At 40.4% G+C, this 12,039-nt stretch overlaps 2 pseudogenes across 2 annotated transcripts; one reads left to right on the top strand and one right to left on the bottom strand.

Annotated features, from left to right (window-relative positions):
• Positions 1-452: 452 nt before the first annotated feature.
• LOC306652158 (repulsive guidance molecule B-like) lies at positions 453-1,572 on the top strand (annotated as a pseudogene). Its single transcript has one exon. The product of its transcript is annotated as a repulsive guidance molecule B-like (transcript).
• A 6,165-nt stretch (positions 1,573-7,737) lies between these two features.
• LOC306652163 (Krueppel-like factor 5) lies at positions 7,738-9,492 on the bottom strand (annotated as a pseudogene). Its single transcript has one exon. The product of its transcript is annotated as a Krueppel-like factor 5 (transcript).
• Positions 9,493-12,039: the final 2,547 nt, after the last annotated feature.

Below are 12,039 nucleotides of genomic sequence, written 5' to 3'. Positions count from 1 at the left end.
GGTGCTGTGAACTGGAACATTTACCAGTCACAGAATGTGAAAACCTCTTAGAAAAAGGACAGGAAAGCAGAAGCCTGTTGTCAGGAGCACCTGCCTCATCCACTGGTCATGAAGGTGGATTAAACAAATACACATGAAGCATAGGCATGGGTTGGCGGTAAGAATTCTGGAGAATTTGAGCTATTAGTGATGTGTGCATGCATGTGGTATTTCTCTTCATATAAAAAGAATGACATTATGCCTTTCTGAGGACTAACAGGAAAATTGTCATGGAGTGGTTGAAGACAAAGCCAGTTTCCCCTCTCCTCCACCACTGTGGAAAATTAGCTATTTTGCTTAAAAGCACACAGACCCTCAAGGACAGTAAGATGTAAATCATGGACAGAGAGCATAGACTGAGAAAATGCCATCTTTTTATTGACACAACTAGAAGGAAATATATGGACTGTATAATGCCATCAGGAATAGGGTTATTTCAAACCCTATTCAAAACTTTAAAAGCCTGCTGTAGCAACCTGGTATACTATTCTGCCGCATTAGGTATCAGTGACCTCATGAGCCAGACGAACTGTTCTAAGGATGGACCCACATCCTCTACCAACCCTGAAGTGATTCATGACCGTTGTATCTATCACAGCCACGCAGAAGCCAGAGGACACAGGGGAGGGGACAAGAACCCTCTCAATTACCTTTTTTGTGGCTTGTTTGGAGATCCTCATCTTAGGACTTTCAAGGATCACTTCCAAACATGCAAAGTAGAAGGGGCCTGGCCATTCATAGATAATAATTACCTTTCAGTTCAAGTGACGAATGTGCCTGTGGTACCTGGATCCAGTGCCACAGCTATGAATAAGATCACGATCATCTTCAAAGCTCACCGTGAGTGTGCAGATCAGAAAGTATACCAAGCTGTGACAGATGACCTGCCAGCTGCCTTTGTGGATGGCACCACCAGCGGTGGGGATGGAGAAGCCAAAAGCCTGCATATGGTGGAGAGAGAGAGTGGCCATTATGTGGAGATGCATGCTGGCTATGTAGGCACCACGGTGTTTGTGTGACAGCTGGGTCACTACCTAACCCTTGCCATCGAATGCCATGTCCTTTGAGGAAAGCCAGCTATGTGTGAATGGCTGCTGCCTAAGTGAATGCATCGATGCAGGTGTCTGCCATTCTGGGGCACAGCCTGCCTTGCACCTCCTTGGTGCAGGCCTGGCCTGGCTACACACTGAAGACTGCCAACACTCAATGCTATGAGAAGATGTCAGTAAAGGACATCTATTTCCAGTCCTGTGTCTTCGACCTGCTCACCACTGGTGATGTCAACTTTACCACCGCAACCCATAGTCCCTTAGAGGATGTGGAGGCACTGCACCCCAGGAAGGAACGCTGACACATCTTTCCCAGCAGTGGCACTGGGACTCCCCCGTGGAGGCAGCGGTTTGTCTGTCAGTCTAGGACTCACGTGCTTGATCCTTATTGTGTTTTTGTAGGGGTTCTCTTTTGTTTTTTACTTTTTGTCCATAACAAAAATTTAAAATATATATTGTCATAATATATTGAGGAAAGAGTATATATGTATATACCATGCATATGACAGGATGTTTGTCCTGGGACACAACCAGATTGTACATATTCTGTTTGGTTGTTTTCACATATGTTGGATGTAGTGTTTTTTGATTGTATCAATTTTGTTTTGCAATTTTGTGATATGTTTTATAATTGTCCCTGCCCCGGAGCCTGTTAGAAAGCACTTTATTTTTTTATATATTAAATATTTATGTGTGTACCTGGTTAATATGTACAGTACATATACACAGACACTATGCCCAGCATTCCCTTCAAAGGTGACTAGGGCTGTTCCCCTGCCCTTTCCCATTGCTACTGATTTGCCACATCATGCAGTTTTCACTGGCCACCTCCTGATGGAGCTGCCCCCTTTCCTTTGGAGTGTGACCCCATATTTCTTCTGCCCTCTCTCAGTTGGAAAGAACAGTTGACTCCTCCCTTATAGATGCTGTTCATTCTTGTAAATGCTGATCTCTATAAGAAGCCCTTTCTCTAACAGTTTTCACTTTTTTTTTTGAAGATGGAGAGGGTTACTGTAATTCTTATTATTTTCTAATTCTAATTTTCAGCACATGTGTTGTTAGATTGAACCTATGAAACTACCATTTCTGTAGGTAGAAAGGGCCTACTGGTGGTAGTTTATAGATAGATATCAGATATCTTGCTACACCTGAGTAGTGCTCAGATTTTTTCTCATTCCGTACTCCAGTTTAAATTGTGGTTGTTACCCTCTTTTAACTCTATTCCCATTAAACAAAATATGAAACTATAAAAAAAGTACAGAGATATTTATAAGTTGTAGAATTTATTAGAATATAAAGGTAATTGTGTATGTTAATGAACAGATCTGGTATGTAATTGCAACTTCCCAAATAGTTCAGGGAAAACTAAAGAATTGGTTAGCTTGAGGAATGAAAAGAGAACAAGTGGACAAGAAAATCTTAATAAATATAAAACAATTGAAGATATTTGAAATAAGTCCACATATATCAATAAGCAAAATAAATACAAACTGATTCAGTTTACCTCTGAAAAGGTCCTGGATTCACAAGATCGAACTTGCAAAATACAAGCAACTTAGGAGATACACTCAAAACACAATAAATAAGAAAAGTTGGAAAAAGTAGATTCTAAATATTAACATGAAGGATTTAAAAAATTTTAAAATATAAATTAATTCAATACTAAAATTATTAGCATTATTTTTTTCTCCTGATTTTGCTTGTGCTGAATTCTCTGTTCAATTAAACCTTCTTAAAATAATATTCCTCTATGCATTTGAGTTTACATTTGATGTATAATTTAGACACAAATGCAAAGATTTATAATTTTTGTTTTGTTTTCCAGAATATACTCACCAGAATATATTTCATGTAATCCCATTCTCCAAACCTTCCCATTTAGAGTAAGAGATAGAAAGCATCTGTAGCCTATCTGTTTTCAATCCTGACTCATGCAATTTATTTATTTTTTTACCATGGAAGAAAATGTAATGTTATAGAAAAAAATCTGTTAATTCCTGGAAAATCCCTTCAGTGATTTTTCAACACTTTTAAAATAATGACTTAAATTCTTACTGTAGTTTAATCTGGATTCTGTTTATCTGATGGAATTCTTGGCATGATACTTTCCACCATACTCACTAATCTATGGTCGTGCACATAGCCTTTCAATGTCTTGGGCACAGTACGTGCTTTTCCACCAAGACCTTTGCACATATGGCTTTGTCTCCCTGTAATGCTCCCCAGTGCAGTATATATGATGGAGCTGGTCTCTTTCTTTAGTTTGTGATGGTTAAGTTTTTGGTTCCACTTGACTGAGCCATGGGGTGCCCAGATGTTTGGTTGAACATTTTTGCTGGGCCTGTATATCTGGTGAGATTAACATTTGAGACAGTTGAGTGAACAAAGAGATTGCCTTCCCCATTGTGGGTGAGCCTCATCCAAATCACTGGAGACCTCAATAGAACAAAATGACTCAGGAAAGAGATGTTTCTCCCACTGCTTAACTGTCTGAGCTGAGGCCCTGTTTTTCTCCTAACTTCAGATGTGGACTGGAACATACCATTAGCTCTCCTGAATCTCCAACTTACCAGCTACAGATTTTGGGATTTCTGAGCCCCCATGACCATGTGAGATAATACTTTGTAAAAATGTCTCTTTCTCATCTCTCAGTTTTACTCTTTACAATAGCCTATTCCCCACCCCCATTGGAGAACCCAGACTCATACAGAGCTCAATTTAAATGTCACCTGTTTGAAAGTCTTCCATTTCTTGATATCTGTCTCAACCACTTGTTTTTGTCATAGTACATAGATTGAAATTGTTTCTTTTTTTTTTTCCTTTTTTTTCTTTTCATTACTGGGTATTGAACCCAGGGTGATATACCACCGATCTACACTCACAGTTCTTTTATTTTTTGTTTTGAGACAAGCTCTTGCTAAGTTCCCGAGGTTGACCATGAACTTGCAATTCTCTTGCCTCAGTCTCCCCAGTCACCGGGACTACAGGCATGTGCCACCACACCCAGCTTTTTTTTTCTTATTCTTAATTTGCCTCCCTCATTATGATATGCTACCTAAAAACAGAGATCTAATTGGACCCACTCATTTTCTAAACCTTGCCCAAAGCCTGATGCAAAGTAGGCTCTCAACAAATACACATGGAATAGTGATGGGATGAGTAAATGAATGCTTGAGTGATTGGTTATTTTTGTCTGGGTAATTATACTTTTTTCTAGTGGAATGAAATACTGTCTCTATATTTCTGACTTCCCAACCATAATCTCTAGTTTTGAATTTTCATCGCTGAAACTCGATTCATATTTCTGAATCTATTTGTCATGTGAACTTAAAATAACCAAAACTAAATTAAATTCTTTTAAACTCTAAATTACTCTTTTTTTTTTTTTTCAGAAAATGGTATTGAACCCCAGTGCTTTACCACTGAGCTTCATGCCCAGCCCTTACTTATTTTGAGACAAGTTCTCACTAAGTTTCTGAAACTGGCCTTGAATTTGCAATCCTCCTGCCTCAGTCTCCCAAGTAGCTGGGATTACGGGCGTTCCCCACCTAAACTCCTGGCTTAAATTGCCAATATATTTTTGGATAATGTTCTAGGCATTAACCAAGTTGCTCAGGTACAAGACCTGAAAGTCATCACTCATTCATTCATTTGCACTTCATTTTCTTATAAGAGGAACTGTTACATGGGTCATACCATGTGAAGCATAGCACATATAATGGTGAGCAAAACAGACACCTTCCATGTCCTTGTAGGGTTGATCCTACAAAGTGTTGTCTGCTCAGACTTGTCTGTTCATTCTATTTAAGAAAGTCTCTTGATCTCTTTGTATCTCTCTCTCTCTCTCTCTCTCTCTCACACACACACACACACACAGACACGTGCATGCTTTGTCTAGATCAAGTCAACATTATCTCTTATTCAAACATTTATAACAGTTTCCTGATTGATTTCCTTGCCTCTAAGCTCATCTCACCCCAATTCATTTGTCACCCTTTTCCTAAAACACAAATTGAACCACCTGATGGTGCTAAAAATATCTAGGTCTCGCCATCACTTACAAGACAAAGCTTAAACTCCTTATCCTGCTTTATGATTCTGCTCCATCAGGTGATGTTCAGATTCATGTACATAGCCCTGGCTTTGTATGTGCTGTTTCCTAACCCTGGAATGTCCTCTTTCTGCTTTACTGTATCTGCCTGAGAATCTTTTCAATCCTTTTTTCTCATTGAGGCTTTCCTGTCACCTCTGCACAGTCAGGAAGAAGCAAGAGCTTTTGAAACCATATTCTTATACCTCGCAGGAATCTATGCCTTCAGGCTTCACTATTAATGTCAAATATGTTTACAGGTCTGGATTCCTCACTTGACTATGGGCAACTTGCCAGCATAGGTCATGGCTTAAACAGGCTATCTGCACAGTCCCTGCAGCATTGAAGTGTTATTACTAAATCTGTTCAGTAAGTGACCACTGAGGGAACCAATGACATAGATTCAGTTATTTCCCTTAAGTGACATAGTAATCAGTGGCAAGCCTGACTCAAATTTCTAAGTTTCCATCCTAATGGTTTTCCACTAAATCAAAGCCCTGTTATAATTCATGCAATGATTTTTTAATGGTCCAGGGGAGAAGAAAGAAATAGGGCATTGCCTGGGTTAGGAAAGTGGGCCAGAATCATCTTGGGCCTTCCGCCTACTTATCCTCAGCTTAGAAATTCTGATACCTGTTCCTTAAAAAAAGGTCACTGAGTATCATATATGCTATATATAGTGAAGTATAAACAAGGCTTACAGGAGGAGAATGGGTTTGGAGTCAGGCAGATGTGGATCTGAACACTGATTCTTTCATTTTGTTTGTGGATAAGGAAAGGGAGGTGCAGACTGCCTCAGTGTCCTCACCTGTACATGTGGCCCCATGCTTGTCAAATTATCACGAGGATGACATCAGGTGACTGACCCTTCGTGAAGGATTAGAATACTGCCTGGCATATACTAGAGATACTGACATTTATTTTCTTTTTCCGTCTTCTTTCCCAGCCTTTGATCATAAATCCCAATGCACCAAAATGGCTTTTCTTTTTTTTTTCCTTTAGGCACTTTTTATTTTCCAAAAAAAAAAATTGTCGTTAATATATAAACATTTCATTCTCTCAAAAAATTCTACAACTATACAGCTGTTTGCTCCATTATTTGCATAGGAAATGACCACAATACAAAAATATGAGGGAAAAAGAAGCAAAACAGCAACTGATTTATGCTTTTCATGTATGTCTCCACGTATAAACATTTTGAAGCCTCTTACAAAATTATTTACAATGTTTGTCATCTATTTACACGTTAAGAGCAACTTTTCTAACAAACAAAACTATAACTTATCAAGTTATGAAAATTGTCTTCTAGAAAAACTTACTATATTACCACAAAATAAACAATATTTTCAAAACAAAATTAAATTTTCATTTGAATGAAGACCCCTTTTGGCATTTTGCTTATTATTCTGCCCTTTGGATAACAGCATCAGCATCACATTACTATTTTATATTGCATATATGTAGCACTTGCTTCCTTAAGTTTTCAACATATCATTGATATTTAAAAGCAGACACTGAGTCAGTATTAACAACAGATTAACTAAACTGCACTGTAATTTAGATAAAGTTACTGTCTCACTGTATATTACATGCAAAATCCACATAAACTGTCATTTAACCAACAGAAGTGCACAAGCAAACCTTGGTATATAAAAACTGCATCATAAATTCAATGTTTCCATACGTGAAAACTGCATCATAAATTCAACACCGTCATGTGAAAACTGCATTAAGTCCTTCCTTTAAAAAATGATACTGTTTAGTTTATTGTAAGAGGTTTAACTTTTGTATATTGTAACTATCTTTAAGCTCTTCAGTTCACAATTCATAAAAAACAACTTTCATATTTAAAATAAACAATCCTATTTTAATCAGTGCATGAAATTTGCTTTTTCTAAAAGTTCATTTGAATGATTATTCCTTCCCCCTAAGAAATGAATTTGGTAATGTTTTGAGAGATATCTTATCACAAATTCTAACTGTAAATGTATTTATGATTATTTTCAAAAGAAGTATGATTTTTCCCAAAAGAATCCGAAAATACTTGTAATAAACTATAAAGCTGATTTGCATATTTACAAAATTTTGAATAGCAAATATAGGCAACTCATTAAAAAAAAAAAAAAACACATTTGTTCAATGGCTATTTGTGAATTGCCAGGTCCAGCGTGTACCTCTAAGGGATTACCTAATAATGACAAAAACGATGTCCGTCAAGTGAAATCTTGATATACAAGCCATCCTTCTTCCCGGTACCTGCCAAGTGATTTGTTCTCTAACCACTGTCAAGTCAAACCCCGGTGCCCAGGTAAAAACACCCGCACACCCACTCCATCCCCTCCCCGCCCACGTCGAAATGTGGCTGCCTGTCTTGAGATGAGCTCTGCTTGAGTAAAGCCCTGTACATTACAGCAAGCATTCCAGATTCTTAAAATGACCAAACACTTTGGTATTAATACAATGTATTCCCCGTTTTCTCAAATATACAAAATATACATTTCCAGTTTTTTTCTTTTCTTTCTTTTTTCTTTTCTTTCCTTTTTTTTTAATATACATATATATATATATATGAATAGTAAAGTTGTAGTTTTAAAAGGTTGCCAAATGGACTGCGGCGGCGGAGAGCGTCGCATGGCGGCTCAGTTCTGGTGCCTCTTCATGTGCAGGGCCAGGTGGTCCGAGCGCGAGAAGCTGCGGTTGCACACCCCACACTGGAACGGCGTGACGCCCGTGTGCTTCCGGTAGTGACGGGTCAGCTCGTCCGACCTCGCGAACCTCCAGTCGCAGCCCTCCCAGGTGCGCGTGTATGGCTTTTCACCAGTATGAGTCCTCAGGAGAGATTTTAAATGAGAAGACTTTGTATAAACTTTTGTGCAACCAGGATAATCTCAGTAGTGTATGCAGCGTTTCTCCAAATCGGGGTTACTCCTTCTATTGTATCTGACAGGTTGGATATTTTGCATATTAACTGGTAGAGTGGCAAGTAAATTTGGATTGTGAATTGCCATTTTGGAAGCAATTGTAGCAGCATAGGATGGAGGTGGGGTTAAATTCTGGAGCATCTCTGCTTGTCTATCGGGACTTCCAGGCTCTGAGCTTAGTGGTGACGGGGGAAAGTAAGTGGCCTGTTGTGGAAGAAACTGACTTGGCACTGTGTATGTGCAAGGGGGCATGCCCTGGAATTGTTTCACTGCAGTCTGCGGAACAGCAGAGGTGTGTGTGTTAAGGCCTGCCATGGCGGCTGACATAGAAACATTAAGGGTCTATTACTGCTGTCTGGTTTGTAGAACTGGGCATGTCTAGATCCGGTGTATTCAGTAGCTGGTACAGGTGGCCCTGCTGGGGAGGGACAGAAAGATGAAGATCTGGTGTAGGAAGTTCTTGTTTGATGAAAATATTGTTCACCTCTGGAGCTGAGGTCTGGTGGGAGCTGAATATACTGGTGAACTCAGGGAGGGCCTGGGTCCGGGCGGAGGAGAAGGGGCAGTCGTTTCACTCTGGTGGGTGAAAATGGTAACAGGTTCTGTCTTGATGTGTGTTACACACGGTCTCTGAGATTTGTAGAAGCCAGTTCTCAGGTGAGTAATGTCAGGGAGGGAGACGTTCATGTTGATGCTGTAAGGTAACCCTTAACTGTCAGTGAAGAACTGGTCTACGACTGAGGCACTGTCTGGTCTATACTTTTTATGTTCTGGAATAATTGGAACAGGAAGAAGCTGAGGTGTCAGATACTTCTCCATTTCACATCTTGTCTGGACCAGCTCCTCGGGGGGTAGCCGCGGACTGGCGGCAGGAGGCGGCGCCGGCTGCGGGGGCTGCGCGGGCACTGGCTGCGCCTGTAGGTGGTGGTTCGGGTGCTTCAGCTCCTCGCCCAAAAAGAGCGCCGCATCGCGGGCTGGGTTCGCGGCGCCCAGAACCGGCTTGAGATGCACGAACACGGGCTCGTCCTGCGGAGCCGGCGGTTGGGGCACAGGTCCCAGGTGGGCGCTCATGGTCAGCACCCGCGTAGCCATGGGCACTCGGGGGGCGGCTCCGGATGCGGTACGCGGCTCAGGCGCGTTTCCCACCTTGTCCACGTTGGCTCAGGCTGGCGAGCTCGGCGCGGGGCCTCTGGCGAAAGAGGGGAGGTTCCCGGCAGACCCCTCGATCAACAGCAGGCGCAGTTTTCGAAGGCGCACACGAAAAGCAAAACTCTTCCGCTATGCGACGCGTAAAGGCCAATGTCCATCAGGCAGCCACTTTCTCCCGCCCCGCCCCACCGCGCTCTCTCACTCGCTGGAGCCGGCTCCCGCCACCGCCGATCTCCACGAGCGAGCTGCGAGCGCGCGTACCTGCCCCGCGACTCCAAAGTGGCTTTTCTATTTGTGTGAGGAGAAGACTATCTCTCTGCTGATGAATATTTCACACACACTTTAACAGCTCTGGGGTGTCTTCAAATTAGAGCTCCTTACTGCTCATTAGCACTCATGGCAGGAAAGCTAATAAATGTCACCTCTTCTTGGGCCTTCAGTGCAACTGGGACACCGCCATTTTCTTTTATCTTCTGGATTCTGACCTTACAGATTTCCCTCTAACTCAAGGGCTTAGTTTATCTTCTGTTAAAAGCAGTGGTTTTCTCTTACATGGAATCTGTCTTGCCCAAGACTATGTACAGGGAAACCTAAAGAGCCTGCCTGCTTCATCTCAGACACAAGGCAGAAAAGTCCCTTCACCCTTCCCTGCCACTGTGGACAGATGGCGCTTTGATTACACAGCAGGCCATTGCAACTTGAGGATGCTGTTGTATGCCACATACTGTAGAGGCTTAAAAGGTGACAAAATGCCATGAAGGCCATGCTGTGAGGTCAAACTCTGATTTGTTTTACCTTCTGTATGTCACAGCGAACTTTCTGATAACTGAGTTTGTGTTGTTTTGACTAATTCTGGACAAATATGCATAAAATATGTATTCAACAGATATTGCACTTAAAAACAAAGAAAGGTTTGTGTCTTTAGATTGCCCCAGAACCTGAGGGCGAAATTTGGCTTCACAGGCCTGCAGTCATAAATGACATATTTTCTAAAACCATGGAAGGGGGGGAATTTGAGTTGTAAAAGACCCTTCTGTTTAATTCCCCTCCTCCCAAATATGTCCAAAATGTAAAGAAAACTCCTTTAAATATAACTCTCAGTTGACAAAGGGCTTTTGATTCTTGGTTATAAGGGAAAGACCTGTTTAACTATTTATACCATTGCTTTGTTTACTTAAAATTGATGTGAAAGAACATGGATCCAGTCCTTTTAAAATCCTATGTTTTATCACTCTCTGGATGATGGGCACAATCCAGCATGAAGAAATTAGAAACAGCTGGAGTAGACACAATACCTTCTTTTGAAAAGATAATTCAGCAGTACTAGAAGGAAATAGAGATCATACAACATTGCCTATCTCAAAATGTGGTTTCTATGTCAGCAAAATTAGCATCACTTGGGAACTCATTCAAATTCAAGTTCTTGGGCCTTACTGGCCTTACTGGTTTAGAAATTGTGAGGGTACAACTGGACATCTGTGTTTTGACAGCTCTCCTTGCCCCCATCTCCCAAAATTCTGATGCACAAAAAGGGGCTTAAAAATGCAACCTAGACTACAGGAAAGAGTAGCAAGAGGAAAGGAACCTTGAAGGATCAGACTGACAGCTGAGAGAGGAATGATTTGAAAGCACTTAATGGCCCAAATGGAACAATGGGAAGATACTGACCAGGTTCTTTAACATCTGGGCTTCCACAAGCATCTGTTTCTGAATCTGAAATTAGTGGATGGACTAAAAACCCCTTCTAAGGACAGTGGAAAATACACACTGAACAAAACAAGCCAGAGTCAGGAAAGACACTGGTCATGGCATGACAAAAAGAGCAATACGACATGTACTTAGATAGCCTTTTCTTTGAAGATTTGTTCTGCATAGCTATCTTAACATTAATAAATAGGGAGTGAAATTAAATAAGTGCATAGAAGTCAGGAACATGTATGAACAATACACATTTGCTTCTTTTGTGAGAGTAACTTACAGCAGACCTTCTGTTGAGAAAAACTAGAAAAGGTGCATAAAATACAGAAATCAAGGGCCTAATAAATCTGTCTAAGCAGTTAAATTTTGGAAGGAAGAAGAACTCATTGAAAGAAGTCCAAATTTCATCGAAGTTCCCCTGAAGGTGAACACACTGTTTGACTAGCAAGTTCATATATACTACACCAAACAGAACTGCATTCACAATTGCCCCAAAAGACATGCATGAGAAATTTTATGCTTATTTTTTGCAATATCTCTGACCTGAAAACTACCAAAATATCCATGAACAACAGAGCCAATGAATAAATTGAGGTATATTCACACATGAGATATCAAGAATGAATTTATTATCACTTCATGCAACAACATGGATGAATCTCGCATATTTGGAGTAAAGGCATACCATTTGTGTAATCATACATTTACATAGGTTAATGGTGTTTGATTCATTCTGTTATTTTTTCCCTCTCCCCCACACAAACAACATGTATCCCATTTGTTTACAATAAAAAAGTAATGCATATTTGGAAATTGACTTAATATTGAAGACAGAGGTATAGGAGTTCCATATATTCTGATTATAATAGAATATTTCATAGGGAAGATGCTCAAGTCTTCTAAGTTTAATTAAAAATAAAGTTTAGGAATTCCATCATCTTCATATGATTTGGTCTGATGCTTCTTAGATTGAATGGTCCTTTACTTTTGTTTCTATGTGAAGAGTACTTTCTGGTCACTTCTATTTTTTCACTGAGTATATTCTACCATTTTAGATAATGAAGTAGGCAGGAAGGAAGGGAGGAAGGGAGAG

The sequence above is a fragment of the Sciurus vulgaris genome (assembly GCF_902686455.1).
Source record: "Sciurus vulgaris genome assembly, contig: HiC_scaffold_137_arrow_ctg1, whole genome shotgun sequence".
Lineage (NCBI taxonomy): Eukaryota > Metazoa > Chordata > Mammalia > Rodentia > Sciuridae > Sciurus > Sciurus vulgaris.
Note: the sequence above shows the minus strand (reverse complement) of the source record. Positions and strands in the feature narration are given on the sequence as shown.